The sequence below is a fragment of the Elephas maximus genome, chromosome 7 (genome assembly GCF_024166365.1).
Source record: "Elephas maximus indicus isolate mEleMax1 chromosome 7, mEleMax1 primary haplotype, whole genome shotgun sequence".
Classification (NCBI taxonomy): domain Eukaryota; kingdom Metazoa; phylum Chordata; class Mammalia; order Proboscidea; family Elephantidae; genus Elephas; species Elephas maximus.
Genome location: NC_064825.1, coordinates 102,923,353 through 102,951,115, shown reverse-complemented (window position 1 = coordinate 102,951,115; position 27,763 = coordinate 102,923,353). Strand labels below are relative to the sequence as shown.

The 27,763-nt window shown below is 41.3% G+C and overlaps 1 protein-coding gene across 1 annotated transcript in view; it reads left to right on the top strand.

Annotated features, from left to right (window-relative positions):
* Positions 1-5,486: 5,486 nt before the first annotated feature.
* The window catches only part of CELF1 (CUGBP Elav-like family member 1), a 94,902-nt gene continuing 72,625 nt past the window's right edge, over positions 5,487-27,763 (top strand). The window contains exon 1 of the mRNA XM_049891155.1: positions 5,487-5,611. The gene's annotated coding sequence lies outside the window, so the exon portion shown is untranslated. The remainder of the gene's footprint in view (positions 5,612-27,763) is intronic.

The following is a 27,763-nucleotide window of genomic DNA, read 5'->3' as shown; positions in this document are numbered from 1 at the left end:
GCATTCGCTGCCAGTTGATTCTAACTCATGGTGACTCCATGTGTTTCAGAGTAGAACTGCGCTCCATAGAGTTTTTAATGGTTGTGATTTTTTGGAAGTAGATTGCCAGGACTTTCTTCCCAGGCACCTCTGGGTGAATTCGAATCGCCAGCCTTAGCGCTTAACCATTTGGAGCACCTAGGGACTCCTCTTCAGCACCCCTCCTTGCAGTTTCCCCTATTGTTACTATCTTGCATTGTTTGTTGTTAGCTGTTAGCTGTCCCTGGTCCATGGCAACATGAAGTGCCTTGTCCAGAAGCAAACCTGAGTATTCTACATGGAAGGCCAGAATTCTACTACTGAAACACCAGCACCTCTCAGCTTGCGTTAGTGTGATACATTTGTTATAATTGATGAATAAATGTTGATACATTGTTATTAACTAAGGTCCATTGCTTACATGAGGGTTCACTCTGCCTTTTCAGTGCAGTAATTTTTGACACATGTATAATATCATATATCTACCATTATAATATCATACAGAATAGCTTTGCTGCCCTAAAAATCCCCTGTGTTCCACCTATTCATCCCTCTCTCCCTCACCAAACCCCTGGCATCCACTTTTTCCTAGGAAGCATTTGAAGGCTAAACAACAAATGCTTTTTCCTTACCCAGCACCTGGATAAACCCAGAGGCATTACTCTAGCCTCTGAGAAAGTAGCAGTGAAACAAGAGAGACAAAATCCCTCCCCTCACAGGGTTTACCTTCTAATGAGGGGAGTCTGCAAATTAAATAAATAAAACATATGAGTAATAGGTATTCTGTATTAAACCAACGCATTGCCATCGAGTCAACTCTGACAGATAGCAACCCTGTAGGACAGAGTAGAACTGCCCCCATAGGATTTCCAAGACTGTAAATCTTTGCAGAAGCAGACTGCCACACCGTTTTCCTTCCGAGCAGCTGGTAGGTTCAAATTGCCGGTTAGCAGCCAAGTGCTTAACTGCTGCTCCACCAGGCCTCCACATATTGTTGTTAGGTGCCATCAAGTCGAATCGATTCTGACTCATAACAACCCTATATACAGCAGAAACGAACACTGCCAGGTCTCGCACCATCCTTACAATTATTGCTGTGCTTGAGCCCATCATTGCAGCCGCTGTGTTAATCCATCTCCTGAAGGGTCTTCCTCTCTTTCGCTGACCCTGTACTTTGCAAGCATGATGTCCCTCTCCAAGGTGTGATCCCTTCTGTCAACATGTCCAAAGTGTATAAGACGCAGTCTCGCGATCTTTGCTTCTAAGGAGCATTCTGCTTGTACTTCTTCCAAGATGGATTTGTTCATTCTTTTGGCAGTCCATAGTATATTTGATATTCTTCGTCAACACTACAATTCAAAGGCATCAGTTCTTCTTTGGCCTTCCTTATTCATTGTCCAACTTTCCCATGCATATGATGTGATTGAAAATACCATGGCTTGGGTCAGGCGCACCTTAGTCTTCAAGGTGACATCTTTATTTTCAATACTTTAAAGAGGCTCTTTGCAGCAGATTTGCCCAATGCAATGGGTCTTTTGATTTCTTGACTGCTGCTTCCATGGGTGTTGATTGTGGATCCAAGTAAAATGAAATCCTTGACAACTTCAATCTTTTCTCCATTTATCATGATATTGCTCACGGGTCCAGTTGAGAGGATTTTTGTTTTCTTTGTGTTGAGGTGCAAGATATACTGAAGGCTGTGGTCTTTGATCTTCATTAGTAAGTGCTTCAAGTCCTCTTCACTTTCAGCAAGCAAGGTTGTGTTATCTGCATAACGCAGGTTGTTCATGAGTCTTTCTCCAATCCTGATGCCTCGTTCTTCTTCATATACTCCAGCGTTTCGAATTATTTGCTCAGCATACAGATTGAATAGGTATGTTGAATGCATACAACCCTGACACACACCTTTCCTGACTGTAAACCCATCAGTATCCCCTTGTTCTGTCTTAACAACTGCCTCTTGATCTATGTACAGGTTCCTCATAAGCACAATTAAGCATTTTGGAATTCCCATTCTTCGCAATGTTATCCATAGTTTGTTATGATCCACACAGTTGAATGCCTTTGTAAAGTCAATAAAACACAAGTAAACATCCTTCTGGTATTCTCTGCTTTCAGCCAGGATCCATCTGACATTGGAAATGATATTCCTGGTTCCTCTTCTGAAACTGGCCTGAATTTCTGGCAGTTCCCTATGGATATACTGCTGCAGCCGTTTTTGAATGACCTTCAGCAAAATTTTGCTTATGTGTGATACTAATGATACAGTTTTATAATTTCCACATTTGGTTGGATCACCTTTCTTGGGAATAGGTATAAATATGGATCTCTTCCAGTCAGTTGGCCAGGAAGCTGTCTTCCACATTTCTTCGCATAGATGAGTGAGCCCCTCAAGTGCTGCATCCATTTGTTGAAACATCTCCATTGATATTCTCTCAGTTCCTGGAGCCTTGTTTTTCACCAATGCCTTCAGAGCAGCTTGGACTTCTTCCTTCAGTACCATCAGTTCCTGATCATAGGCAACTTCTTGAAATGGTTGAACATCGACTAATTCTTTCTGATATAATGACTCCGTGTATTCTTTCCATCTTCTTTTGATGCTTCCTGCGTTGCTTAATATTTTCCCCATGGAATCCTTCACTATTGCAACTCGAGGCTTGAATTTTTTCTTTAGTTCTTTCAGCTTGAGAAACGCCGAGCGTATTCTTCCCTTTTGGTTTTCTATCTCCAGCTCAATTGGTATTCCATTAATTACTGGAGCCTTGTTTTTCACCAATGCCTTCATTACAGCTTGGACTTCTTCCTTCAATACCATCTGTTCTTGGTCATATGCTGCCTCCTGAAATGGTTGAACATTGACCAATTTTTTTTGGTACAGTGACTCTGTATATTCCTTCCATCTTCTTTTAATGTTTCCTGTGTTGTTCCATATTTTGCCCATAAAATCCTTCAACATTGCAACTGGAGGCTTGGATTTTTCCTCAGTTCTTTCAGTTTGAGAAATGCCAAGCGTGTTCTTCACTTTTGGTTTTCTAACTCCAGGTCTTTGCACATTTTCATTATAAATACATTGTCTTCTCGAGTCGCCCTTTGAAATCTTCTGTTCAGCTCTTTTACTTCATAATTTCTTCCCTTTGCTTTAGCTGCTCTGCATCCAAGAGCAAATGTCAAAGTCTCTGCTGATATCCATTTTGGCCTTTTCTTTCTTTCCTGTCTTTTTAATGACATTTGGCTTTCCTCATATATGATGTCCTAGATGTTATCCCACTGTTCCTTCTATGGGGATAGATTGTGGATCCAAATAAAATTATATCTTTGACAACTTGAATATTTCCTCTGTTTATCATGATGTTGCATATTGGTCCAGTTGTGAAGATTAAAGCAGGAGGGGGAAATTGTAAGCATGGGGGAGGGTGTGCAATTTTAATAAGGGTAGTGAAAGAAGGCTTGAGTGAGAAGGTGACATTTGAGTCAAGATCTGAAGGAGGTGAGGGACTGAGACATGTGGATATATGGATAATTCTGTGGAGCACATAAAAATGAGACAGACTCTCTTCTTAAAAAGTTTCTTCAATCTATGGCAGCCAAGAGACAAATATAAATTGTGATAATGTATGTGACAACATTCTGTAAACTATGTTATTGTTGTTAGATGCTGTCAAGTTAGCTGACTCATGATGACTCTGTGCATAACGGGATGAAATGCTGCCTGGTCTTGGGCCATCCCAGAATTCCTTGCAGATTGGACTGTTATGATCCATAGGGTTTTCATTGGTTGATTTTCTGAAGTAGATGGCCAGGCCTTTCTTCCTAGGCCATCTTAGTCTGGAAGCTCTTTGGAAAGCTGTTTGGCATCATAGCAACAGGCAAGCCTCCACTGATGGATAAGTGGTAGCTACACACCACTCAGGAGGTGCATTGAGCAGGAATAGAACAGGGTCCCCCTCATGGAAGGTGAGAATTCTACCTCTGAACAACCACTGTCCCCATTTTGTAGGGTATATTGTTGTTAGGTGCCAACCAGTGCTACTCATAACGTTCTATAAATGTAGGATGTTTTCAGTAAATTACACATAAAACTACGTACAAGATCATATACCGGTATTATAAAGATATGAAATGATAAACCAAAACCAAACCAAACCCATGCAGTCAACTGGATTTCACCTCATAGCAAACCTGTGGGGCAGAGTAGAACTGCCCCATAGTGTTTCCAAGGAGCAGCTGGTAGATTTGAACTACCAACCTTTTGGTTAGCAGCCAAAATCTTAACCACTGTGCTACTAGCACTCCGTAAAATGATAAAGGGAATATGACAATGTAGGATTTTGGGGCTAATTGTCCCATCTACCTTGTATGGTACCCTAAAAATGGTCTTTTTTTTTTTTTTCCTTAAAGTGGAAAAAGGTGCATCCAACACATGGGAAAACCCTTGAGGCTTCTGCTTGGGAGCCCACTTGTTGCTTTTTGTGGTCCGGTAGGGTATAATCAGTATTTGTGGGCATGAAAATTATTTGCTCTGGGAAGCCAAATGATGTTACAGAGAAATTATTTGCAAACCCATGAGTTATTTGCCTGTTGATGGTGCCAAGAGGGCCCAGAACTAAGTTTTCTTTATCTGCAGTTCACTAACTCACAAGGTCTAGAACTTGCAGAATAAACCTTTTTTTTTTTTTTTTAACAAATTGTTGTACTGTTTGCATTGAGTCTAGTAGACTCTGGGATTTCTGAGTCACTCCGAAAGAGGTCTTTAGGCACCTAACCTGGGTTGTTTAAAAAAGATAAAAATCTGGGAAAAACCAATTAGGGCTGTGTAAACTGTCTCTTGGCACTGCAGGGATTTTTGCAACATTGTCTGTTCACATTGCTCATCATCTTGAGAGAAGGCACTCTCCTAACTCTGAAAGCTTGGAACACGCTCACATTCCACATCCCAGCAACGAAAGATCCTGTTGATTTATCGCTGGGGCATAAAGAAAGGTGCGTTATGGGCCCAACACTGGCCCAGCACGATTCATTTATTTATCAAATATTTTATTAGGCGCATATTCAGTGCTAGGAGGGGGTCCTTGTGCACCAGGGGCATCCAGAGTTCCAGTGGGTGTGGCGCACACAGCCGAGAACTTCAGATTCCCAGGCCGGGGTCTTGTCACCCTTTTCTCCAGTACAGGTTGGAGACAAAGAGATGCACCCCTACAGCTTCCTTGGCTGAGGGCTCCGCCCGCGGCCCCGGGGGCGGCAGTACAAGGTGCTTTTCCACTCCCCTGCCCGAGGGGGCGCTGCTGCGCCCTGAGCTCAGCCCGCCCCTGCACCGCGCTCCGCTCGGCTCGGCGCTGCGGGAGGCGCCAAGGTGGTACGTTCCCCTCGTCGCCTCCCCCTACTCCGCGGCCCTCCCCGCCAGTGGTAGGTGCCGGAAGTGCCGCCATTTTGGGGTGTTCTGCTCAGGCGGCGGCGGCGGCGGCGGCGGCGGCGGCGGCGGGACGCGGAGGTTCCCCGGGGACTCGGCCTCAGCAGCGAGGCGGCGGCGGCGGCGGCGCGGCTGCGGAGGCGCAGGTAGCAGCTGAGGCAGCGGCGGGCTCAGGTGCAGCCGCTGGTGAGTGTGGCGGCAGCGGGTGGGAGGGAAGGAGAGGAGGGAAAGCAGGCAGGAGGGAGGCGCCGCGGGGCGGGTCCGCTCCGGGCGGCCGCGGGTCACAGGGCTCTCCGGGCGCGGTCGCTCCTCGTTTCCCGCGCCCCAGGGCCTGGTACGCGATCTCGTCTCGTGTGTTGGGGTCCTCGGCTCTCCGGGTCCCGCCGCGCCTGCCCGGCGCGTGCCCCTGCGCCCAGGGAGACCTGCCCTCCTCGTGGCTTTTCCCCTTCTCCCCGCGCCCTTTGCCTTTACTCTCCGGGCCCCGAGGGCTGCATTCCCTGCCCAGGGGCAGCCTGGTCGTTTCTTTCTTATTGCCGCCGGGCCAGACTCAGGCTACCTGTCTGGGACACCCTTTCGCCGCTCCTGTCGCTCCACGTGTTCTAGGTGCCCACCCCTAGGGGTGCTCAGGATCCCTGACCCCAGAGGGCTGCGCTTTGCCTCGTAAGCCTTGAGAGCCCTCGATTCCTCGCCCCAGATCCGCTAGGGCCTTGGCTCGCCCTCCCCCCACATCAGGTGCTCACCCAGTCATGGCCTAGTAGCAAAGCTAGAATCTCGCACCCGGGAGCGCGGGGAACACACTAAAGAGCTTTCTTCGCCAGGAACCTGGTTTTGGATTTAAAGCTGGTAGTGTCTTGGTCCTGGTCCTCGGGGCAGAGCGTTGTTTTAATTCTGTAAGACCTTTGCACAGGCTGTGAGGAGCTTCTCATTGGTTTATGCTCATCTTCATAGTTGGGGGAAAGGTGGTGAGATTTTTTGGTTGGAGCCTGTTTGAGCAAAACGGAATCATTTTTCTCGCCGGTAGAGTTAATGCTGCACATTTATTACCTTCGAGTAAAAAGTCGCACAACAGTTTTTAAAGAGCTTGGAGTGCTTTATAATGTTTGCAGTGTAACAGGTTACAAATACACAGTGTATCATTTACAGGAACTTCACCTTTTAAAGGTCTTTTCGCTGTCTTTCATTCTCTATGGATTGGAGAGGCTTTAATTGCTTTCTTTAACCTTTTCGACATGTGTTGGGTAGGGTTTTTTCCACACGTGTAGGATCTCTTAGAGCACTACCCAAGTTTCAGTTTCTTTTTAAATCCTTGGTAAGGATGAAGGCTTCACGTAGAATTATCCAGGGTGCTTTCAGTTTTGGCATTAATGAGTCCTCTTGGAAAATCACTGAGTTAAATAAAAGCAGGAGTGAACTACTGCTACAGTGATTTTTTTCCCCCGTGCCAATTTTTATGTTCTTGTAGCTTTACTTACCCAGTGTTTGGCTTTTGATCATTAGTTAACCAAGATTTGAAGTAGTGTTCTTAGTAAAGCAAAGCTGAAGGTTTCAGCTGTTTTTTTTTTTTTTAACCGGGAAGGTTATGGTTCCTCCAGCGGTTCTTTCCTCGTGAGTGTGTCACCACCTGTTTCCATTAAGAATGACTCTTGGCCCAGAGCATGGAACTCAACTGCTCGCGAACCATTCATTCTTGCTGTAGGTTTTCTTCTCCAAAGATGTTATGGAGACTTAAAATTGATTATCAAGATGAGCTGTTAGAGATTGAACATCTGTTGTCAACCCCTTCACTTTCTGGATGAGACAACTGAGACCCCCAGAGGTTGACTTGCTCAGGTTATGTAGCAAGTACTCTTAAAATAGTCTTATCACAGAATTTTTCTTTACAGTATCATGAGCAGTAATGCAAATTGCCTTGTGAGATGCTGTGGAATGGAAAGGGCCCTTGGCTTGAAGTTCGAAGGGCTGGATTGTGTGTGGTCTTGCTCAGTTACTACCTATATTCTTGGCCGCCCTCTCAATTCTTCTGAGCCTCAGTTTATTCTTAGCTGCAAAATTGAGGCAGCAGTATCTGTCACACGTGGTAATTCTGCTTCAGTGCAGTAAGATGTGAAAATACCTGTAATATCGTTGGCAGACAGTGAAACCTTAAGCCAGTGATTAGTTTATTTTTCTAAAGATTTCCATTTATTTTTCTTATTACAGAAACTACAGATTGTTTATAAAAAATACGTATGTCAGAAAGGAAAAACTCATCCATAGTCCCACCACTCTGAAATGATTGTTAATCATATTCTTGCTCATCCTTTTTATATGCTGTAGAAATGTTTATTGTTTTACCAAAATAGGTTTATCTTAGTCACAGTTTTGTGGTGTGCTTTATTTTTATTTATTTTTTATTGTACTTCAGGTGAAAGGTTACAGAACAAATATCTCACCAATCAGTACACATATTGTTTTATGACTTTGGTTAACAACCCCACAACATTTCAATACTCTCCCTTCTCGACCTTGGGTTCCCTGTTACAAGCTTTCCTGTCCTCCCCCCACCTTCTAGTCCTTGCCCCTGTGCTGGTGTGCCCCTTTAGTCTCCTTTTGGTTTATTGGCCTGTCTGATCTTTGGCTGGAGGGTGAACCTCAGAAGTGACTTCATTGCTGACTTAGAAGGGTGTCGGAGGCCACACTCTGGGGGTTTCTCTGGTCTCAGGCCTGTAAGTCTGGTCTGTTTTTGTGAGTTAGAATTTTGTTCTACATTTTTCTCCAGCTCTATCTGGGACCCTCTATTGTGATCCCTGTCAGAGCAGTCGGTGGTGGTAGCCAGGCACCATCTAGTTGTACCGCACACAGTCTGGCGGAGGCCATGGTAGTCGTGGTCCATTAGTCCTTTGGACTAATCTTCCCCTTGTATCTTTAGTTTTCTTCATTCTCCCTTGCTCCGGATGGGTGAGACCAGTGGTGTATATTAGATGGCTGCTCACAGGCTTTTAAGACTCCAGACGCTACTCACCAAAATAGAATGTAGAACATTTTCTGTGGTTTGCTTTTAAGGTTTAATAATAGATGATAGGCGTAATTTGTTTTAACAATAACATTTTAAATGGTGCTCTTTAGCATGTGTGAGGTAGGTCGGTGCATATCCCAGCACAGGCGCAAAAAGGCCTCCCTTTTAAACATATACTGGCCTGGAAGAGGAGGAGGAAAGGAAGACGGCAGAGACCTAATGTTTATTGTATGTCTGCTGTGTGTATGTGGTTTTTTTTTTTTTTTCTTAAATAAAGATTTGGGCTCTGCTACTAAATGAAAAGTGTGAGTCCTGGATTCTACGCCCTTTCTTGTGACTGCTACTGCAGCTTCTTTAACTCCATTTTCCTGTGAGGCTGGACTAGGTAGAAGGTGGTGGTGGTGGGGTGCCTTGGAAAGAGAAAAGCTGTCACCTGGAGACCAAGGTGAAGCTGGAGAAGGTAGGACCACGGGCTCCTCTCTGCTCAGGGCTCTGTGTAGTCACAACAGATTGCTTTGTTGTCTTTAAACCAGTGAGTGATAGGATTTGGTTAAGCTCTGTTTCCTCCACTCTCCTCTGCTGCTTGAGGTCAGGGATGTCTCCTTCATTTTGGTATCTAGCTCTCCCTTGGGGATCTATAAGAGGTTGAATTGATTAGAGTCCATGCTCTTCTTATGGACTGCCTGCCAGTCAGAGGGGTGTCCATTGACACCCTCAAACCTCTTGATATTTACATGTTAATAGTATATAACAGTAATTCATATTGCAGTTAGCATCATTTCCAATTTTTAATCTAATGATGTCTAATCTTTGAATGAGTAGCATTTTCAAAATATGAGTTGTGTATTGAAAAAATATCACATGAAGAGAATAAGAATAGGCAAGTTTCTGCCTTTGCTTTATAGCTGAAATAATGGTTTTTGTTAGAGGGTTGGACTGATCTCGCATATTGTGTACAGATTAATGTATAAGCATGGCATTTAATGGCCTACTTTAAATAAATAGCTGACACTTTCAGGATAAGAGCATTTCAACGGTACTCATAGGCCTCCCGGTTTGTCCCAGTATGAACGAAGCTATTCACTGAGTATTCTCTTGCTTGAAAGGCTTTCTTCTTCTTTCTTTTTTTTTGCTTTCTTCTTAAGATACTCCAAACCCAAACCCATTGCTGTTGAGTTGATTCCGACTTAATTCCAATTCATAGCAACCTTATGGGGCAGAATAGAACTGTCTCACAGGGTTTCCAAGGAGTGGCTGATGGATTCGAACTGCTGACCTTTTGGTTAGCAACCGGAGCTCTTAACCACTGCGCCAACAGGGCTTCTTAAGATAAGCTTGTCCTTATCTTTTTGGAGGTTCACAACTGATTTTGGTCTGCTTGATTGCCTGCTTTTCCTCTCTTGGCTTCTTAAGCCTGGCCTGCCACTCCGTTTTCCTCTTTTCCAGTAATAAAGGGAGTTCAATATTAATCCTTGGGGGCACAGAATAAACAGAAAGCTTAATCAACCCTGTCACCCCAAAGGATCAGGTAGAGTCCCAAAAATACTTTTAAAAATTAAAGTGCTTGACACGTGGGTTTTATTTTAGTGTCAGGGAGGACATATACACCTTTTTTTTAAAAAAAACAACATAAGCCATTCTTTTGTTCAAAACTATTCCTTGATTCTTCGTTGTCTTTGGTAATAGTTGAAAATAGAATGTATCATTGAAGTTCAAGTGTTTCAGAAATATAATCTGAACCAGGAATTGTCTTTGTAGCTTCTCTGAGCCTAACTTCTGACACATTCCAAAGTTGATTTCCTCTGATGGCCAAAAAGGAAAAAGGGAAACTCGAAAGTTTGTGTAAAAACATGGAGAATTAGTCTTCCCGTAATTGAGAGTTGATTCTTTTATTTTAGAGTTCCTCTAGGGTCACTGGAAACCCAGGCGGTGTAGTGGTTAAGTGCTATGGCTGCTAACCAAAGGGTCGGCAGTTTGAATCCGCCAGGCGCTCCTTGGAAACTCTGGTGGCAGTTCTCCTCTGTCCAATAGGGTCGCTGTGAGTTGGAATCGACTTGGCAGCACTGGATTTAGTTTGCTTTTTTTCTAGGGTCTCTCTGTGGCAATGGTTTTGGGCTAAAATGGAAACTTGTGGTTTCAAAGAATGATGCGACTTGAATGGGATTTATAAGCAAAGCCCAGAAGAGATTCATGTGATAGCTTGGTTGTGTGACCATAACATTTCTGGGCCTCATCTTTAAATGGAGATACCAACCTGGAAGGGTAATGTGAGAATTATTTGAGGTAGATTACGCTGGGCACTGAACAGTGCCTGGGACGGTGTTGATAATGTTATTTCTTTTCTCCATCTGTAGAAATGGGGATACGAACCTCGTGGGGGTCAGTGGTAGAATTCTCCCCTTCCGTGCAGAGTTCCATTCCTGGCCAGCGCGCCTCATGTACAGCCTCCATTCGCTGTCAGTGGCGGATTGTGTGTTGCTGTGAGGCTGAACAGGTTTCAGCAGAGCTTCCAGACTGAGATGGACTAGGAAGAAAGGCCTGGCAATCTGCTTGTGAAAGTCAGCCAGTGAAAACTCTGTAGATCACTTACAGTCAGATTTGAAACTGAGCATGAGGATGGCCCAGTTCCAGTGTACTTGGGGTCGCCATGATTTGGGGCTGACTCCATGGCAGCTAACAACAAAAGCTTCAGGGGTAGTAATGCGGTTCAACCAAATACAGTGACAGGTGAAATGCCTGGGTGCGCCATGTACAGGCAGTAGCTACTGTGTTCTTGTCATTTCCTCTTTTGGGTATATTTTGTTTTGCATTTTCCTATGTTCATTGTGGCTTAAGGGACAAGATTAAAGTCCAGTTTGTGCATCTGAAATATTTTGCTATGAAGGGCATCATTCCCCAACAGAACCTTGTAGCTCATTGTTCCCTGTCATCTCTCAGATTCATTTTTACTCCCCACATTTCATACTTCACGTGAGAGTCTGTTGTTGATAGACTTCTATGTTCATAGAATACTGAAAAATACAAATATATTGTTGAATTTATAGTAGGGGCACCTGGGTCTTCCCCTAATTTAATTAGGTGACTAGTTTTAGGCAGGACCGGGCACTGTTTCGTTGTGTTATACATAGGGTTGCTGTGAGTTGGAACTGACTCGATGGCACCTAACAACAACAACAGAGGGCTCTAATATTTAAGAGCCGTAAATTTAGATGACAGATTTAATCAGCTTTGACCATTTGCTTTGTATACGATATTGTATAAAGAGTCCTTTTCTGAGCTCTATTATTTGTTGTAAAAATAGTTTTCTTGTGATGAGATTTTTATAATTGCAACCTTGTCCTTGCCATGAAATTGGAGATTAGAACCTCCTTAATGTAGGGGTTTCCTTGCAGAATTAATCAGCAGAACTGTCCTATAATGTTATTTTTTAAATCTCTACTATACTGTAGGGTTGCTATGAGTCAGAATTGACTTGACGGCAGTGGGTTTTTTTTTTTTTTTTTTTAATACTATCTGTGTTGGAGGTCATGAAGATTTATTTGCTTATTTTAAACTTCATTCAGTTCCAGACCTGTAAACTTTTTCAGGAATGTTTTGTGTCTGTCATAAACTCCGTATTGACTTTCCATGTTCTTTCTGCTAAGGAACTCTTTAATTCTCTTAAAAACTATTATTATTTTTACAGACTAGAAGGTGAATACCAAATATATCTCTGGGCAGTGGGACTATGGGTAATGTTTTTTCTTCATACTTAACCATTGTTGTCTAGTTTTCATACAAACATAAAAGGATAAGTTATTTTAAAATTAGTTTATTTTTTCTCAAGGTGGGAGAAAGCTTAGTTAGGGAAGAGTGTGCATGAGTGTATTTCGGTTTCTTGACGGATTTAAGGTATTTTAACTCTTAGGGCTTTGTGAAGTTCTGATGTGATACTCAATCAGCCAAACCTTTTCCCCACCTTATAAGAAATTTTCAGAACAGCTTGTGGGTTGTAACACTGAATTTTCTTTTCCTCCACTTTGAAAATTTGGTAGCAAATGTAAAGAGGGGTGGTGAGTTCTGGTTCAGAGGTTGCAGTAAGATCTGACTAATCTCACTTAATTGATTTTAATGTGCCACTTTCTGAATGTGTTTATAGGTAGAGTGTGACTTTAGGAAGAACCGTTCCCTAACTCTGACCTCCATGGACCGCCAGCTGTTTTTAGAGCTATGCTCGCCTTTGACAAAATGGAGTTCAGTAATTTCACTTCTCCCTCAAATTGAAACTCCATTGAAAATGTACTTTTGAGTTGGGAAGTCTTTTAGTTTGGGGATGATAAAAATGAAGCTTTTTTTTTGTGTTCCCTGGCTGTTTAATTTTCTCGTCTTAAATTTTGAAAGGTCAGTTCTTTGATTTACATAACATCGCTACTCTTCAGCAGAAGAATGGCTAAATTAGAAACTGTCACCACTTTCTCATTGTTCGTTTACCTTTTTGTTTCCAGTAAAATTGAAGTAAGCTCTTGCAGTGATTGTGGGAATGTGTGATATTTGGTGATAATGTGAGGTAACTAATAGTCTACTGTGAGTAGACTGTCTTTTTTAACCTAATATTATTTGGACATCTGTTAAGTTTTTGCTAGTTTCTGTTTTGTACAGATAATTTACTGTAGGCATTTCCCAGTCTCTCTGTGCTTGTAGCTTTCCTGTGGGAAACATTCTTTTCTGCTCCCTGGATTCCCCCCCCCCCCCCATTATAGTCTCATAGTTTAGCTAGTGTTTCTTTTTTCTCTCCTGGATGATTTCTGTCTGTGCCTGATGCTGCTGCTGACTTACCATGCTGGGTTGGGTGGGATATTACCAGTGAGAAACACCTGCGCTGTCCCTATTGGCTGCCTGCCTGGTTGTGAATGCAGTCCCAGCAAGAGTTTATGGGGGCTGGGGTGACAGGAAGTCAGGGTGGTGCTGACAGGCAGCTTGAAAATGTGTAACTATTTGACATTCATTAGCTGGCTGGTTATTACTGCACATTGAAGCAGTGCTGCTTTGTGGTTAGACAGTCATTTTAAACCTTATAACAGGCTTTCAACAAGGATATTTTATTGGAAGCTGTTTATGTGGTAAACGACTATTCCTTAGGTCCATATTTTTCAGATGGCTAGAGCAAGAGGAGCAGGTGTCACATTTTGCGTTTTGGAATGTTCTTCATCCCCTTCCTGCTCATACTTCAGTTCCTCCTTGTCATTTAGTGCTCACCTAACCCTTTTCATGAAGCTTTCCCTGTCCATTCCAGTGCTGTCTTAGGGGATATAATATTTTATTAGTAATATCTTTTTTCATTCCAGCAAGATTTTAAGCTTTTTGAGGGAGGAGATTGCCTTATTGATTAGCCTGGTTCGTATTTTTTGCAGTGGTGGTGGGGAAGGAGTGGGCACACAGTTTCTACCCTAATTACACTCTGTGACCTGGCCACTCTTGTGACAGCTTCTTGGCCCAGGGGTGGACACCTGACCCAACCTGGGTTAATCAGTTTTTCCTAGGAATTTGAGATTGGAACTGAAATTCAGATTTTTAGGGAACAAACAAGTCATCTACATTTAGAGAACTCAGAACATATAAACTCAGATGCTGGGGTACAACTAAGTTCAGCCTCAAATGTGGAAGCAGTGAAGCAGTTCTAGAGAGAGAGGCAGCCATCCACGTGCAGACCAGAAGACTGGGTAGCTAAAGGCTTTCCAGGTGTGGCCCTACTGTATTTTCTGTTCTTGGGTTTTTTGAGATACACCAGTATCTTTTCAGTTTAAGTTCCATTTTTTCCTTAAGTTAGTTCGAAGGAGGTTTCTGTTATTTACAACCAAAAGAGCTTTGAATAAAACACTTAGTGCAGAACTTTGCATAATATTTCTCTAAATTAATTTGAATTTTAGAAGAGTCATGCCTAGGATTATGGCCCTTCGGAAGGTTGCCTCTTTCTCCACAGTCCCCCATCCCCGGGGTGTGAGGCTGCTTGGGGTCTTGGTTCTTTCAGCAGTGTAGACATTTGCCTGTATTGTTGCTTTTGATGTATAGAGTGCTTCTGTCCGGTGCTTTGCCAGTGCGGGATAATGAAGTTTTTCACAAGTTTTTAATGATTATTTATAACTGATTCTTTTAGGCATATAAGCCTGATAATTACAAAATACTAGCACAATTTCAGACAGGAAACTTAAAGTGAGCCATCATTTTTAAAGAATTTGTTATGTTTGTAAGGTATATGGATTCGAACTTTTCCTCATTTCTGGTTAAGTAACGCATTTGTTTTAGTTTCTTGATTGTTTCCTCTTTAAAAAGAAAACTGTTGGGCTTGAGTGGAACGCAATACCGTGGGTTGGCTGGCAGTTGAGACTTTAAACAAAGGGCGACGGTGAGTGGCTGTGTGCCCGGCTGATGGAGTCTGTCTGGCCTCAGCTCGGTTAGTAACCTCATGAATGATCTGTAACAGCAGTGTCGCGGTGCTGGTTTTCCCTTTGGAAACTGCTAGCTGCGGAGAGGGAGCTCTGAGAAAGACAGTTTAATGCTTCGGATTTAATTTTTTTTTCCTGGGATCATTTGGCTTCTGTTAAGTTGAAAGACTTTATTCCAGGAAAATGTAAAATTTTCCTTTAATATTAATGAGCAGGAATTGAGAAGAAAGAAGAACTAGCTTTGAAATGTGGATTTGTATACAACCAGGAGTGAATAAATTTGTAGAGTAGAAAAAACTGGAAGACATTTTTTGACATAGGAAGCCAAACTATGCTTGCAAGTATGTATCTAAACAGTATTATGCTTCCATGTAGTGTGTGTATGATATTACATGAATGCTGTGTGTGGAGAAGTTTTAAATTCCATAGGGCTTGCCTTTACTTGTATGGGGCCTTGCACAAGGTAGATACTCGATAAATATTTGAATACTCCATGTCAGGTCAGATGGCACCTTAATTTTATGTTTTGAGACAATTCAATACTTGGACTAGGAAGGAAACTTTAAATTGGAATTCTGTGAATTTCTTGTTTGTTCAAATCATTTTGTCTTGTGAAGATGATCAGACTACTTTAAGGTTTCGAGGAGTTTTCTGGGGAAAAAAAAGTAAGCAGCTTCCGATGAAAGATATTAAATGGGCTAAGATTTGTAGTGTAAAAGCCTCTGTGATCTTGAAACCTCTTATTGTTTGTTGCCTCGACAAAGTCACAAGGTTCCTAGACAACCTTGATTCTGGCTCTGTTCTCTGTAGCTGCAGAGAAGAAGAAAAGGAGAATCTGATACTGCTGGCATTCTGTGCTCTTTTGCTTTTCTGGGCCAAGACATGCATTTAAAAATAAAATCAAGGAAATCGTAAACCAGTAGTAAAAATGAACAGAGCATCCAGGAGTTTGCCTCCTCTCCTGTCCTGTAGCATGTGTCTCTCCCTTTTGTCTCTAGACTCATATTGAACTAATGCGGCAGAGCTATCTTCTGGGCTTGTCCCTTGCGTTTCCCTTTCAAGTTTATGGGAAATAATTATGGAAAAGACACCATGTTTATTATGTATTTATTATATGCTGTTTCTGTTTAATAGCCTCTGGATACATTTACAAGTGCAGTAAGAAAAAGCTTCCAAACACTTTACTGAACCAGTTTGGGTTATAGATTGTGGTAATGGGTCTGGGAAACTTTAAAAATAACCCTTGTGGACCTGTTATGGCAAAACTTAAGTAAGTAAATATATCAAAACTAGATAAAACATTTTTATGGGATATCTTGATGCCTATTGCCTACTTAAGCTGACAGTATATTCTGTCTCCTTAGAGCCATTTTTTTTCCTTTTAGCTTGGTCACTTTGGGATTTCTGTTGTACTTTTATAAAACAGTTGTGAGTTTCATTTTCAACACACTTTATCTTAGTGACATTTGTATTTAGGCTTTTCAGTAATTATTATTTTAAGCTAAACAAGGCTTTTGTGAGCTCAGAGACGCTTATTTTTTTGGGTATGTTGCTATTAATATAACTTCTTTTTTTAAGGTTTCCCAGGTATTTTATTTTTTGTTTTTACAATTTATTTTTGTTGTTGAGACTCTACACAGCAGAACATACACCAGCTCAATTTCTGCATGTACAATTCAGTGACATTGATCACATTCTTTGAGTTGTGCAACCATTCTCATTCTCCTTTTCCGAGTTGCTCCTCCCCCATTAACATTAAATCACTGCCCCCCAAGGTTCCTATCTAATCTTTCCAGTTGCTCTTGCCACTTTGATCCCATATAAATAGATCTTAAAAGAGCTTAATGCTCAAAGCAAATGTTATTTAGTAGTTAAGTTAAACTATTGTTTGCTTTTGAGAAGACTTCAGGGGGTATCTTTGATTTAAGGTTTAAAGATTATATCAAGGCAAAAGTTTTGGGAGTTCATCCAACCTCCATGGCTCCAGAAAGTCTAGAACCCATGAGAATTTGAAATTCTGTTCTGCATTTCCCACCTTTTGATAGGGATTTTTCTATAGAATCTTTGATCAAAACGTTCAGTAATGGTAACCAGGCACCATCCAGTTTTTCTGATCTCCTGGCAGAGCTGGCAGTTGTTCATAGAGGCAGTTAGCCTCACGTTCTATTTTCTCCTCGTATTCCAGACTTTCTTTTGTCCTCTGTTGTTCCAAGTGAATAGAGACCCATTGTTGTACCTTGGATGACCCCTTTCAAGCTTTTAAAACCCTGGGCACTATGCAATGAACTAGGAGGTAGAACAGAAGCACTTAACATGTTACGAGGCCAGTTAGCTGGGATGACTCATCAAACCATGACCCTAAACCTCCAAACCAAGGAACTAAATCACACGAGATGTTTGGTTGTACATAGAAACCTCAGCAGTTACTCTTTTTTTTTTTTTGTCGTTGTAAATATATCACACAACTTTTGCCAAATCAACTTTTTACAGGTGTACAGTTTATTGACAGTAATTACATTAACCAGCTATGCAACCCCACCCTTAATCAACGTGATTGTTCCATCATCATCAACCGAAACTCAGTACTTTTCCCCTCCCTCTGGCCCCCGGTAAGCACTAATAAACTTTGGTGTCTATATATTGCCTATTCTTGTTAGGGAGACTTTTTGAGCTTTGTTCTGGATACTTCCTAGCCCTCAAATCATTGTGGGTCAGGCCTTGGATAGCTGAAGTTCTAAATTATTGATATGAAATCAAGTGCTATTTTTATGTATTGATGTTCATTTGTCTGGTCTAACTTTGCTATGGGCTAAGAAAGACTTCACTGTGTTCCAAGAAGCTCACTCACAGCTTAGAAAAATGTTTTCTTTTGAATTTTGACTTCTCCATTTCTCCTCTGAACAAACCAGATCCAGAGATCAGACTTGTAAGTGATCTGTTTTCTTGAGGTATCATCTAACAGAGCAGGTCTCCAGGGAGCAGAATGGCAGCACACATTTAGCTGGGAGTGGCAGTTCATCTCCCTGAATTATATCGCCTTTGTCCACACACAGCACTTTTGGAGGCAAACTTGGGATTTAAACTTAAACTTCTTTGTTCCGGTCCAATCAGTATTATTTATTGTAATTTTGTGTGTCTGATACATTTCTCACGTAATCACGTAGGGAAGCAGAAATTTCCTGAGTAGAAACTTGCTTTGAAGAACTTAGAGCTTCTGATAGGGAAAATAATAAACAATATAATTTATAAAATATGGCAGACTGGAGAGAAATAACAGCGTACACAGATCACTGTAACTTCAGTGAGTTGAATAGGGAGGGGAAAGATTAAAACTTGAATAATTTTATTTAGTCCTTCTTTTGTACGAGAGAGCCACTAAAACAGTGTTTAATACTTCTTCAGAATTATGTGCTACATGGCAATATTTCTGAAAGGCAGCTTGCTGAAGGAAAATAAGATCAGGCTTTCTGAATTGCCAGATCCAGAACATTAAAAGATGCTTTGACCAAAAAAAAAAAAAAGCTTGCCGGATCCACCCCCAGGAATCCTAGTGGGTCCCCATGGTAACAACCTCCTTGCTTACAACTTGTCACTGTGCAACTGTCACTGGGGTTCAAAGAAAAGCCAGTATATCAAGAACTGTGTAGCACTAACTATTCCTTGATAAAATGCTGTTGCACATTTGCAATGAGCCAGAAATAGAGAATAAAGTTAAAGGTTTTAATTTCTGTGTTCCATTAATTAGATGCTTTAAAAAACTGCCTAATTATGGTAAGGTGCAGCAGTGGGAAGGTGGTGGGTGGCCAAGGCAGGCGCAGGAGGAAGGGGAAGTAAGCCATAGGCTCAGAGTGTTTGAGTCTTCAGAAATTTTTATTGTTTAATCATTTCATATTGCAAATGCCTTACAACACTTAGGTTCACAGAGAGGCAGAAGTAGGATTCCAACTCAGGCCTTCTGATTTTCCCAGCACACTGTTCTTCTGTCTCTGCCCACACATTGGGTTTGCCAAGCATCTCTTTTTCATAACGGAGTCAGTTTCTGAGGTTAGGAAAGGGCCTTAGAGGTCACACAGGGAAACGTTCTACCTTGAGTCAGAATCTCTTTTACAGCATCTTGGGTAGGCCGCCTCTGCCTCCTCCTGCCTCAGGTTGAGATTACCCATCTAGTCGGGAAAAACCCCACTGCCTGAGTTTAAAGAGAGTGTTATCTCACTTTTCCATTTTAGAATTGTACCTTTTGTTTTTCTTGCCTTTTAAAATAGCAGTTGTAAATCACAATTCCAGAATGCTTTTCATTAGCCTGTTTATCTCCGTTTATAAGTCATGCTTGTCAGTCATAAGAGAGATAATTCTTTAAAGAAGTATGTCATGCCTAAACTCTAGAACTTTGAAGAGAGAATGCTGTGCTTAGAACAAGCTAGTCTGGTGACTCAGTGGTTAAGAGCGTGGCTGCTAACCAAAAGTTTGGCAGTTGGAATCCACTGGTCTCTCCTTGGAAACCCTATGGGCAGTTCTACTGTGTCCTGTAGGGTTGCTATGAGTCAGAATTGACTCCAGGGCAGTGGGTTTTTTTTTTTTTTTTTAGTTTTGTTAAAAGTGAAGAGGACTTGAAGCACTTACTGATGAAGATCAAAGACTGCAGCCTTCAGTATGGATTATACCTCAGCATAAAGAAAACAAAAATCCGCACAACAATAAGTAGCATGATAACGGAGAAAATATTGAAGTTGTCAAGGATCTCATTTTACTTAGATCCACAACGTCAATGGAAGCAGCAGTCAGGAAGTCAAGTGACGAATTGCAGTGGGAAAATTTGCTGCAGAAGGGCTCTTCAAGATGTCATTTTGAGGACTGAGGTGTGCCTGACCCAAGGCATGGTATTTTCAGTTGCCTCATATGCATGTGAAAGCCTTAAAATATTTTTAAAACAAAAAGTCAAATAGGCAAGTTGTTCTGTGTTTTCATGCTGCGTTTGCGAGTACTTTTGTCATTATTTAGATATATTTACATAAAAGAGCCTTTGGTTCAAAACGAGCATTATTTTGGTAATTATTAATTGCACATGTGAAAGAAAGGTTTTTTAGGTTCATGTTTTGAAGGTTACATATGCCCAGTGTGCTCTTGCCAGCGCGTCAGCTTTTATTTCACATTCCTCTCTTAGAGCTACTTGAAACATTTAAGATTCTAAGCGTGAGGACTTTTTATACCTTTTAATTTACGAAGCAAAACACAAATTTATATTTTCTAATAAGATATGCAGGAATGTTTTCAGCTTCTTGTAACCACAGATTTTTTTTCCTTCGAAGAATTCGCCATACCTAAAAATGGGGAATTTGGCTCCAATGTTAGTTTTTTTTTTTTGGTCTTACCAGAAAAGTAAAATGAAAATGAGGCTGTTGGCAGTCTTTTGCTGTCTTGACTTCATCACAGTAGAGAATTAAATGTCGCCAAATTTTTAATATTCTGGAATTTCATGACCACCAGCATTTCATGTGCAGCCAAGGTAATTAAGGTAATCAAAAGTTATTTGAGTTGTTAGCAGGTTGTGGTGTGATTCTGGAAGAAATCTGTGATACTAGCCTCATCTACACTGCCATTTTCCCATATTTACCCGAAAACATATTTATTATTTGGTTGTTATTCTGGTTCTTAATTTGACCAGTGAATTTTATTTTTTTTTAATAATTTTTATTGTGCTTTAAGTGAAAGTTCACAAATCAAGTCAGTCTCTCACACAAAAACCCACGTACCCCTTGCTACACACTCCCAATTACTCTGCCCCTAATGAGACAGCCCACTCTCTCCCTCTACTCTCTCTTTTCTTGTCCTTTTCGCCAGCTTCTAACTCCTCCACCCTCTCATCTCCCCTCCAGGCAGGAGATGCCAACATAGCCTCAAGTGTCCACCTGATCCAGGAAGCTCGCTCCTCACCAGCATCCCTCTCCAACCCATTGTCCAGTCCAATCCATGTCTGAAGAGTTGGCTTCGGGAATGGTTCCTGTCCTGGGCCAACAGAAGGTCTGGGGGCCGTGACCACTGGGGTCCTTCCAGTCTCAGACCTTTAAGTCTTGACGAGTGAATTCTTGCATGAAAGTTCATTGTACAAAGTTTTCCTTGATAACAGAGTGTGTCAGATTGTATTGTAATGAAAGGTACTAGCTGTTGGACTTCACATTGATCCACAGAGAGAAAGAGAGATGTCTGCATTGCCACCATTTTATAGACAAGGAAGCTTGAGATGAGGAACTTAAGTGAGATTAGTACCTTATTTGGGGCATCCGGGTATTTAGGTGGTAGAACATGACTAGGCTACCATACTTGTCCTCTCACTCCAAGTACTGTGCTCTATTCCTGTACCTTTCTTGCTTATTGAAGCCCATCCTCATGACAGTAATGAAATGGTTGTATTTTTGTAACCACTGTTTCATGCGGTAGCATAACTTTTTAACTATTAATCAGTAATGTAAAAGCTGTGTCTCATTCTAGAAATTCTTGCTTTGAGAGAGTAGGAAAATAAGCCTGTCTGTTAACTGCCCTGATAAGATGTTGTGTACTTTCCCTAAACTATGTACCTGGTTTTTTTAATTGAAAAGTAGGGGTAATTTAACCCTAATGGAAGGGACATACGGTTTTAAGGTAGGTAGCATCCATAGCTACTTCAGGTATTGCAAAAGAGAATCCACGGATCATATTGGAGTTCCTATGAACAGCTAGGTATAATTTTTCCTAGCATGGGTCATTTAGTAAATGAGAAAACTGGGTGTTGTATCTTTATTTGGTTCCCTAGGAAACCCTAGTTTAATATAAGTACTACAGCTGCTAACCAAAAGATGGGCAGTTCAGATCCGCCAGGCGCTCCTTGGAAACCCTGTGGAGCAGTTCTGCTCTGTCCGGTAGGGTCAGAATTGACTCGATGGCGGTGGTTTTTTTTTTTTTTTTCCAGCGAGACATGGTGGGACATAAAAGACTGCCATCTCCTGACTCCTAAGTGTAGTCCTTTTCTTTTTCTCTCAAAGTTCCGTACCCCTCTCCCAATGACCTAACCACTCTTTTGGTTCTGGTACTGCTTCTTAATACCAAACATCCATATTCCGTGAGCTCCCTGAAAGGTAAGAGTAAAGACCATCAACCTCTCCAGGCTGCTGTGGAGGCAGTGCCACATTTACCAAACCCTGGTCTATGACCATCTCCTTTTTTAACTGGGCCCACAATTAAAGAGCATCCTAAATGATATTTTGATATATGTCCTTACTAGCAATCTTGTTTTTTAAGCCTCCATTTGCAGGTTGATTTCGACTCGATGGCACTGGGTTTTTTTTGGGTTTTCACAGTGGGGGAGAGCCATATTCAGAAACTTTTTTTCATAGCCTGAATTTTCTTCTTGTCTTTCATCTCTTTGCTTCTATTTATGTTCTTTGTTCCTCTTCTTCCTTGCGTGTGCACCTTCTGCATCATTGACTCTATTATATCATCTTTGGGGCTGCAAAATAAATGTTGGAAGATTTTTAAAGTTAAGGTTCCCAGAATAATGTCGCCCACATTGCACATATGTCACATTTTGCATTTACTAGTTACGCCTCTAAATATATGCTTTATATACGGTATGTGCAGGTTGCCATGAGAACCTGAAAATTTTAGGCTTAAATGTTTCAGTAACAAGCATTTTTTTCTTTTATCGTAACTTAGATGAAGGTTAATTTTTTTTTTAATCTAAAAATTAAAAATGCTTTTTACAGATTGAGGCATAAGGCAGTGGCTGTTCTCATATATCACCTCTCTTGCTAGCAAGATAGATACGTAGTTTCTTTGTTCGCTTGTCTATTAATCAGTCACCTTCACTCTAGTCTTTCATGCTCCAGTTTTTTTCCCCTATTACTGTCTCCTGTTACTTTGTTTGCTACAGGGTAGGATTAGAAGTATGAAACCAGACGCTTTTTTTGAAAGTACAGCTGGTAAGAGAGGAAATAGCTAATGGGATATCCCTCAGCACACCTAAGGAATTCTCTTCTCATGTTAAGCCCCCTGATGTGAGCTATAGTGGTAATTCATAAGCTAAAATTTACTCGAAAACTTCTTTTGAAAAAGTATTGTGAAGTTAATCAGTCTGTCATATACAGATAATTCAGGTTCAGTTTGAATTGTGTCTTAGGTTGGGTTTTCTAGAGAAGCAAAACCAGTGAAGTGTACACATAGAAAGATTTATCTCAAGGAAATGACTTGTAGAGGTTGGCAAGTCCCAAGTGCATGGGTCAGGTGTCAGGCTGGAGGCTTCTCCTAACTTATGTAGATGCAGGGGCTGAGGAACCTAAGACTGGCAGGTCAGACTGCAGGCTGCTGGCTTACAGGCTGCGAAGGCTGATGAACCCTAGATTGACAGTAAGACATCAGGCTGTCAGCTTACAGGCTGTGGAGGCTGATGAATCCCAAGATTGGCAGGCAGTACAGTAGGTCACTGGCCCAAGTCCTAAGAACTGGAGGTCAGATGATGATGAGCTGGATGCAGGATCCTGAGCAAGCCAGCAAGTTTTGCCAGAACTTCCATAGATATATTGGATGCAGGATACACCCCCAAGGAAACTTCCCTTACAACTGTTTGGGTGATCACATTGGATCACATCATGGAGGATGATTACATCATTACACAACTGCCAATCTACTTCATTACGTAACTGCCAAATAATTGAGAATCATGGCCCAGTCAAGTTAACACACAACCTTAACCATCACGAATTGGAATAGATTATTTTGAATAATTTCTTGGCCCGAGCAACTTGTTTATTCTTGACTAACTGGATTTAGTCATAAAAATTCTTTTTGGATTAGAAAGTATGAGAGGAGATGATAGGATGTTAGAGATGAAACAAACTGTATATTGTTTATTCTTGAGTTCTTAAACCTATTTTGAGTCACAGGCTCCATTTGTGGGTGTGGTAAAAAACTCTGGATCTGCTCTCGGTAAGTGCATGTATATGTAAAATTTCGTACATAATGTAAGGGCATTTATGGAATCTGTGAAATATCCATGCATTCTGTAGGTCTGTGGACTCTAAATCTGGTTCACTGATCTGGTCCAATCCCTGTTTCCATTCCAGAAGACAGACCCAGAAAGGAGAAATAACTTGCCGAAAGTTACACTATAGGTGTTAATAGCCATTTTGATTTTGAGGTTATACTTTAATCACCCTAGGTATATACAGCTGTAGTCTTTGGAATGTGCTTATTATTTTTACTTAGTTGCCTTCCCAGAAGTAATCTTAATAAAGTACATAACAGGTAATTAAAGCTATGATCTTACTCAAAAAGGTGCATATTAGTCCACAGAGAGCTAGTTTTTGGAAAGTCAAAGTTGCCATGACAGAGCTGCTCACATTCTTGAAAAAAATTAAATATATAATGCATCAATGGATCTCAGCCCACCTGGAGCAAAGGAGAATGAAGAACACCAAAGACACAAGGTAATTATGAGCCCGAGAGATAGAAGGGACCACATAAACCAGAGACTGCATCAGCCTGAGACCAGAAGAACTAGATGGTGCTTGGCTACAACCGATGACTGCCCTGACAGGGAGCACAACAGAGAACCCCTGAGGGAGCAGTAGAGCAATGGGATGCAGACCCCAAATTCTTGTAAAAAGACCAGACTCAGTCTCTGACTAAGACTAGAAGGAGCCCCGAGGTCATGGTCCCCAGACCTTCTGTTAGCCCAAGACAGGAACCATTCCCAAGACCAACTTTTCAGAGAGGGATTGGACTGGGCTATGGGATAAAAAATGATACTTGTGAAGAGTGAGCTTCTTATATCAAGTAGACACATGAGGCTATGTTGGCATCTCCTGTCCAGAGGGGAGATGAGAGGGCAGAGGGGGTCAGAAGCTGGCCAAATGGACACGAAAATAGAGAGTGGAGGGAAGGAGTGTGCTGTCTCATTAGGGGGAGAGCAAGTATAGCAAGGTGTATATAAATTTTTGTATGAGAGACTGACTTGATTTGTAAACTTTCACTTAAAGCACAATAAAAATTAAAAAAAGATTATAACAACAACAAAAAACTATATAAGTCACTACAGTTAAGAGGTTTTAATAAAAAGTCGAACACTTGTGTTATCTGTGTTTTGTAGGACGTGAATGTGCCCCCACTGGTGGAATCCTGCTGTGTTACTTTTTTTTTCAGTATGTCAGACAGTGTGTGGACAAGGCTCTGCCTTGCACCAAGTAGGAGATTGGGTAGTGGCATTGAGCTGAGGTCACATTTGCCCTCATTTAGCATCCCTTGCTCGTCATTACCATTATTTTCTGCATGACTTCTACAATGGTCAAAGAAAAAATTACCAATTTCCAAGTGATTAATTTTTATGGATAAAATGTATTAAACACTTACAGTGGACTGCTTACATTTGAAGAATTTAAAGTTTGTTTTCTTTTTAGTTTGAGGGGAAGGAGCGTTACTGGGGAGATACCTAGTATCTTTGTGTATTTATGCCCTGCAAGCTTGGATTGTGCATGCACACCAGATGATTCAGTGAAGGAAAGGAGCTGGGCAGTAGTGCTCTTTTCTCCTGAGCGCCCCTTGATGATTGAGTGACTTAGCCATGTTTTGTAAACAAGGATCTCACAGTACAGCAACTTTTTGCTATTGTGAATAATGCTGTGGTGAGGTGTGCATATGTCTGATTGTGTCTTTAATATTATATCTCTAGAGTATATACCTAAAAGTGGGATTCCTGGATCATAAGGCAGTTCTATTTCTAGTTTTTGGAGGAAACACTGTACCATTTTCCATAGCAGTTATACCATTTTGCAGTCCCACCAGCAGTGGGTAAGGGTCTGATCTCCCTATGTCCCTTGTCAACGTTTGTTTTTTTTTTTTTTTTTGATCAGTGCCGTTTTAACAGGGGTGAGATGGTATGTTGATGTAGTTCTGATTTGCATCTCTAATGGCTAATGAGCACAGGCATCTTTTCATGTGTTTGTTGGCATCTTGACTGTTGTCCTCTTTGGTGACGTGTCTGTTCATGTCCATTGCCCATTTTTAATTGGGTTGTCTTTTTGTTGTTCAGTTGCTGGAGCTTTTTATGTATTTTAGAGGTTAAACCCTTATCAGATATGTCATTCCCAAAGCTCTTTTCCCAGTCTGTAGGTTTGTCTTTTTTCTCAAAATATGTCAGCATGCACATTCCTAGTCTCACCATTTTGTTTCTCTGTGGTAGTTGTCTTTTGTTTTTTTTTAATGCGAATTTAAAATTTTCTTAAAAGGCTAAGCAGAGATGTCTGAGAAGAGTAGTCCTGAAAGTAATATGAGAGATGTTAGTGGATGCTGAGTTATGATCTGAATTTATTTTTTTCTTTCTTTAGAATATATTTTCCTTAAAGTTGGCAAAAACTGTGTGCTTCCGTAAGCAGTGTGGTATTGATCTCATGCTACTCTGAAACATGTTAGTTTTAAATTATAGACCCAAAGAATTTCAGAAATGAAAGAACCTTAGAAGTCATCTAGTTCACGTTCTCTGTTTTCGGTATTCTTGCATCTAAGATATTGCAGGTGTCCTTAGTGAGAATGATGGTAGGTAGGACCCATGGTAGAAGGTCTAGGTCTGTCTGACCTCAGTCTCTCTTAACGTGCATTGTGTTTATAGTTTGTACTCGACACAGTGAATAAGGAAGACCAGAGAAGAATCAATGCATTTGAATTATGTTGTTGTTGAAGAATATTGAATATACCGTGCACTGCCAGAAGAATGAACAAATCTGTCTCAGAAGAAATGGAACCAGAATGCTCCCTAGAAATGAGGATGGCAAGATTTCATCTCACTTACTTTGGACATGTTATCAGAAGGGACTGGTCCCTGGAGCAGGACATCATGCTTGGTAAAGGGTTAGCGAAAAAGAGGAAGACCTTCATCAAAATGGATTGACACAGTGGCTGCAATAATGGGCTCAAACATAGCAATGATTGTGAAGATGGCGTAGGACTGGACAGTGTTCTTTTGTGCATAGGGTCACTACGAGTTGAAGCTGACTCGACGGCACCTAACAACAACAACCCCACACTTTAGCACTAGTAGTATGCTGTCAGCCTTTATTACTTCATGTGTTAATCTTGTCAAGCACTAGATTATTAACAGTGAAGCTCAGTGATAGTATGGCTTAATGTTAGTGCTGCAGCCCCTATGATACTGAGTAAATATGTAGATGGTGCTTGGATGATCAGTAAGAGCTGAAGAACAGAGTTATTTGAATCAGTCAACTGTACCTTTCTTTGGAGTGTACTTTGGTCAGAAATCAAGTTTTTCATATACTTTACATCTGAATGAATTGTTTTCAGTAAAATAGTTTTTGGAACAGAGAAATTATATGAGCCAACATTCTGGGAGATATGTTTTAAGTTGTATCAGAATTCATTTTAACTTGTACCAATCAGAAAAAAAAGACCCCAAAACACAGTCTGATAGTTGGAATAAGAACTTCATTCTGAAAGCAGTAAAGAGTATCTGGCCAGTGAAGGTTAGGATTGTTCCCACCAATGGGCATGACCTTTTCTGTACATTAAATTCCAGGATTTAAATAATAAATTAAACCTTTTGGCTCTTACTGACCTGGTAAGAATCTGACCTAGTGGAGTTTCATGTCTTTCCGTTTCCCATGGCTAAGGGGATCTTTGGTGTAAGTGACTGAGATTATGGGGAACTTCCTTGGCTGAAATAGAATCCCTCAAGCCTTACTTCAAATACCAGCCTGTATATTTCTGTTTTTTGTCTGGAGCCTGTGAACAGAATGCATGTGTATGAGATAATTGGGCTCTTGCTAATGGCCCCCTTTCAGCAGCCATGTATGGATAAAGCTGTTCAGTTCCCTGCTCCTCCCTCTCTGAGCACGGAGCAGGAGCTGTTCTGCTGAAGCTGCTGTTCCACTTTTCAGCTTTCTA